The sequence below is a fragment of the Panicum virgatum genome, chromosome 4N, assembly GCF_016808335.1.
Source record: "Panicum virgatum strain AP13 chromosome 4N, P.virgatum_v5, whole genome shotgun sequence".
Classification (NCBI taxonomy): Eukaryota; Viridiplantae; Streptophyta; class Magnoliopsida; order Poales; family Poaceae; genus Panicum; species Panicum virgatum.
The window spans coordinates 25,013,307-25,018,522 of NC_053148.1; the positions used below are offsets into that span (position 1 = coordinate 25,013,307).

A 5,216-nucleotide genomic window follows, 5' to 3' on the forward strand; every position below is an offset into this window, starting at 1 on the left:
GATAAATGTCAAAGGAAAAGATACAAGAGCTTATACCCGACTTCCGATGATGACTCCGGAATCCCGAGACAAGCTCAACTCGACTTTAACTCCCAGACTACCTAACCTACTCTAGAAACTAAAAGTGAGAAGAGAGAACTCCTTTTGGTGTGTGTTGGAGTGGAGGTGTGGGTGTCCTTTTATATCTCTTCCAAGGCGGTGCTGAAGCTAGCGCGTGCACTTCATGCAAGTAGGTCGGTTGCTTAGCTTCCATGCGAAAGATGGGCTCGAGACGTGACAAACTGAGGACAGCGGGCCTCCCCTAGGCCGGCCGGCCTGGGATTTCCTCCATTTTGCGCCGACCTTCTCGTGGATGCTCCTGATCTTCTCTAGATGGCGGTGGTTGGTTGTGTCGGTTTGAAACTGACAGTTAGTAGGCCGGCTGGCCTCTCCTAGGCCGGCCGGCCTGGGTTTGGCACATCTCGGCCTCCCGTTTCAACGACATCTTGATCCAAGGGTGCATGAAGTCCATAGTGGTGTTCCCGGCCAAAAGATTTCGGTAAGTGCTGCAAGTGGGTCCTTCAATCCATGTGCTAGGCCTTTCGGTCCATTTGATCAAACCAACTTGCAATCCATGGTTTAGAGGTAATGTGAGGATGTTACTTCACTCCTAGATCAAAGACATAGCACAGTGTTTAGAGGTGTCAGGCCGGCCGGCCTAGGGGAGGCCGGCCGGCCTGGGTTTTTCCCAGTTTCGGCTCATTTTTGGTATATTGTCTACTAAAACCACAACTCATCCAAAACTTGTGGAATTTGTTAGAAATAAGTAAAATATGTATGGAACATGGTGTGAAAACTCATTTTATTCCCGATAAGTTGACGGTCAAAATGGGAAATAATGGCCGTCAACACCCCCCCAAGCTTAAACTTTTTCTCGAGTTTGTCATTCTTTTCAATTTATTTTTTTGAGTTTTTGAATGATTTAAACTAACTATTTTTTTTGGGCATAAGACAAAAGGATAGGTCGGATGACTTACCTGGATACATGGGCACCCCGCCAAGCTTGAATGAAGCTCAGTAGGTCTGCCATCTTGGTCGATTTTTTTTTATGCAATGTAAAGTGAAAAGAATGCATTTGCGAGAATTTAAACATGCCATGATGTGAAAGGGAAAACTATGCAAGAATATAAACTATCCTATATGCCAATGCAAGAATGGATAACTACCACGTACCTCATAGCAAGGGCCCGAGTTTCTCGTCCTGAGCAAGACTATCCATACTTTGGGTTTGGTCGTCGTCACCTGATGGAGACATTGGTGGCGACGCTTTCTTTTGCTACACCTTCCGTGTAAGCAGAGTTACTTCGATCTCTTTCTTCCCAAATTCCAAAAAATTCCTACGTTGGATATTCCGCTTCGCGTTCCGTTGGTTATACACCTTAATCTCCTCTCGAGTTCGAAGATTCTCCACGAAATCAATGAGGGAATATGACTTCTCCAGCTCTTTCACGGATTCCTTTTGGTTGAAACTTTTGATCTGTGAGAATCTATCATCCTTCGGTCTGAAACCGAATCTCTCCTTCTGCCCATTGATGTTGAGTCGGATTACTCCAACTCCCGCATCAATGTGTGCAGTTGTCATGCTCAAGAATGGCCTCCCCAATATGAGAGGGATCTCAGTGTCGACTTACATGTCAAGAATGACAAAATCAACGGGGACAAAGAAATTCCGTATTTTCACCGGAATATGAGAGGGATCTCAGTGTCGATTTACATGCTTGTTGGCATTTCTTATGCTCAATAGAATATGGATTCTGCAAGTGCACAGAATCACCGCTGTAGCACTTCACCTTGGAGTATTCCAGGGTATCGTATATTTCCTCAGGGAAGCACTATGGATAAAGAGTATCGAAGAATCGAATGACAAACTTTACTATAGATATCAACTGACTAACTTAGTGGGGGTAAGCTTGATATGATAGATAAGATAATGGCCAATGATGACCATCTTACACAGGAGACTCTAATCCTTAGAGAGGTAAGTAGCTGGGAGGAAAACGAGCAAAAAAGACTCCTAAAATACTTCTAAACTATCGAGCTAGCCTCTCTAGACTAAACCTTGCTTCTAACTAGTTATCAAGAACCTAGAGCTTACTTCGGCGGCTGGAAGAGGAAGGACTTCAGAAAGGGATGAGAGGGGAGTCCAACGGCAACCTGCAACTACTATTATGAGAACACCCGAACATGGTGGGCTACAAAGGACGGATAGGGCTGTCACCTTCTACCGACTACCACAACGGTTTCGTGGGGTGGAACACACTTTCTAGCTAGCACTAAGCCCAGACACCACGTTCGTACTTGGTGCTAGGATTTCTCTTGTCGTGAACAAGAGAAATCCCCCTCAACCTAGAGAACTAACTTTAGTTGCTCGAGTCCGGGCGAGAAAACCTGTAAGGTAAGATCCCGATAAACAAGATAGGTACAAAGCCTATGCTAGAGAATTACTTCTGCACACAAGTAAGATAACTTGAAAAGGTAAATAAATGTGGAAAGTAAAGCTGACTCGAAAAGATAAAGAAGATTACTTAAATTGATAAATGTCAAAGGAAAAGATACAAGAGCTTATACCCGACTTCCGATGACGACTCCGGAATCCCGAGACAAGCTCGACTCGACTCTAACTCCCAGACTACCTAACCTACTATAGAAACTAAAAGTGAGAACAGAGAACTCCTTTTGGTGTGTGTTGGAGTGGAAGTGTGGGTGTCCTTTTATATCTCTTCCAAGGCGGTGCTGAAGCTAGCGCATGCACTTCACGCAAGTAGGTCAGTTGCTTAGCTTCCACGCGAAAGATGGGCTCGAGACGTGACAAAGTGAGGCCGGCCGGACTCACCTAGGCTGGCCGGCTTGGGATTTCCTCCATTTCGTGCCGACCTTCTCGTGGACGCTCCTGATCTTCTCTAGATGGCGGTGGTTGGTTGCGTCAGTTTGAAACTGACAGTTAGTAGGCCGGCCGGACTAGGTTTGGCATATCTTGGCCTCCCGTTTCACCGACATCATGATCCAAGGGTGCATGAAGTCCATAGTGGTATTTCCGGCCAAAAGATTTCGGTAAGTGCTGCAGGTGGGTCCTTCAATCCATGTGCTAGGCCTTTCGGTCCATTTGATCAAACCAACTTTCAATCCATGGTTTAGAGGCAATGTGAGGATGTTACTTCACTCTTGGATCAAAGACATAGCATAGTGTGTAGAGGTGCCAGGCCGGCCAGCCTGGGTTTTTCCCAGTTTCGACTCATTTTTGGTATATTGTCTCCTGAAACCACAACTCATCCAAAACTTATGGAATTTTTTAGAAATAAGTAAAATATGTATGGAACATGGTGTGAAACTCATTTTATTCCCGATAAGTTGATGGTCAAAATGGGAAATAATGGCCGTCAACAGCCACCGAAGTAAGCTCCTAGTTCCGACACCAAGATCGAATCTTAGATTAGTTATAGTGAGGCTAGCTCAGTAGTTTAGAAGTGTTTCAGGAGTCCTTTCTCGCTCGTTGTCCTGCCAACTGCTACCTCTCTAAGGTATAGAACACCTTGTGTGTCACGCAGTCATAGCTTGGCCATTTAACTCATCAGTTATCTGGCTTACCCCTGCTAAATTAGTTGGTCAATAATTTCAGTAAAGGTTGTCACTACAAATTTATGATACACATTACCATAGTGCTTCCCTGAGGATTTCATGATACCCTGGAATACTCCAAGGAGAAGTGCTACACCGGTGAATTATGTGCGCTTGCAGCATACCCATTCAGATTGAGCATAAGAGACACCAGCAAGCATTTCTGGCGCCGTTGCCAGGGAAGGACTTGGCTAAAGTTATCGTATAATTGAGTGGAAAACCTTACTTTTTTATCACCGCTAGTTTTAGCAGGCTTACCATTGCTCTCTCTCTCTCTCTCATTTATTCGAAGCAGAGTAGTGCATGACCGGTTTTGATCTACCATCGAACTTCGATCCGAATCCTCAGAGAATTGGGCGAATTGTGAGACGCCACGTCGTCCCACCCCAGAAGAAACCCACTTGGAATCCTCATTTGCCAGTCTCAGCACCACCCATGGCCAAGACTCTCAGGCAGTACTCGGCCCCGTCCAGCAGCTACATCCTTATTGGACTGAACAATGACCAAGGCAATGATGAATTTGAGCTCAAGTCAGGACTGGTGAACATGGTTCAAGCGAGTCCATTCTGTGGCAAGGCATCCGAGGATGCCAACGCTCACCTTCAAAATTTCTTGGAAGTGAGCAGCACCATCAACTCTAGAGGTACCATGATGGATAATGTTCGTCTTCGAATGTTCCCATTCTCCTTGCCAGGCAAGGTGAAGATGTGGTTTTACACCAACAAAGCAGACTTCACCACATGGGAGGCTTGCTCCAATGCATTTCTGACGAAGTATTTCCCGGTGGGCAAAACCAATGTACTCCAAGTCAAGATCTCTGGATTTCAATAGCTCCTGGATGAAGCCATTCCAGAAGCTTGGGAGAGATTCTAGGAGTACATCGCAGCATGCCCCCACCACGGCATGGAGGAATGGCTGATTATTCAGAGTTTCTTCAATGGCCTGAACACACCAGCTCAGAACCACATCGATGCAGCATCAGGTGGTTCCTTCCTTTCGCTCAGTGTCGCTGCAGCAAAAGCGCTGGTAGAGGAGATTGCTTCCAACCAAAGTTGGAAAGGTGAAAGGCAGCAACAGCCCGCAAGGGAATTCATCATGTCGACAGCATCGATATGCTTGCCGCTAAGATGGACCTTCTCATGAAGAGACTGGAGTCTCCGCACCAGGAGGCTAACCAAGTTATGGATTCTCGCATGACATGCGAGATCTGTGGAGAAACTGGACACATTGGCAACTCTTGCCCGATCACTCAGGAGGAAGCTCACTTTGTTGGAGCGAACAACTCCAACAACTCTGGCTTACGTCCTCAGCAGGGTTGGAATTCCAAACCTAACCTCCCCTTCAGTCAACAGCAATGTATGAACTTTAATAACAATTTTCAGCCTTCATTAAAGGACCTAGTTTATGGCCAGAAACAAATTAATGATAACATTAGTAAGAAATTCCTTGCTAATGACAAAATTTTGGAATCTTTGGCCGGACAACTAGAGGTTATAAATTCAGTTATTAAAAATTAGTTGAGCTTAAATAAAATGATAGAAACTCAGGTTGCTCAACTAGCC

The 5,216-nt window shown here is 45.4% G+C and overlaps 1 non-coding gene across 1 annotated transcript; it reads right to left on the bottom strand.

Annotated features, from left to right (window-relative positions):
• Window positions 1-4,452: 4,452 nt before the first annotated feature.
• Window positions 4,453-4,559, bottom strand: LOC120671749. Its single transcript, XR_005673839.1, has one exon. It is a non-coding gene; the product is annotated as a small nucleolar RNA R71 (small nucleolar RNA).
• Window positions 4,560-5,216: the final 657 nt, after the last annotated feature.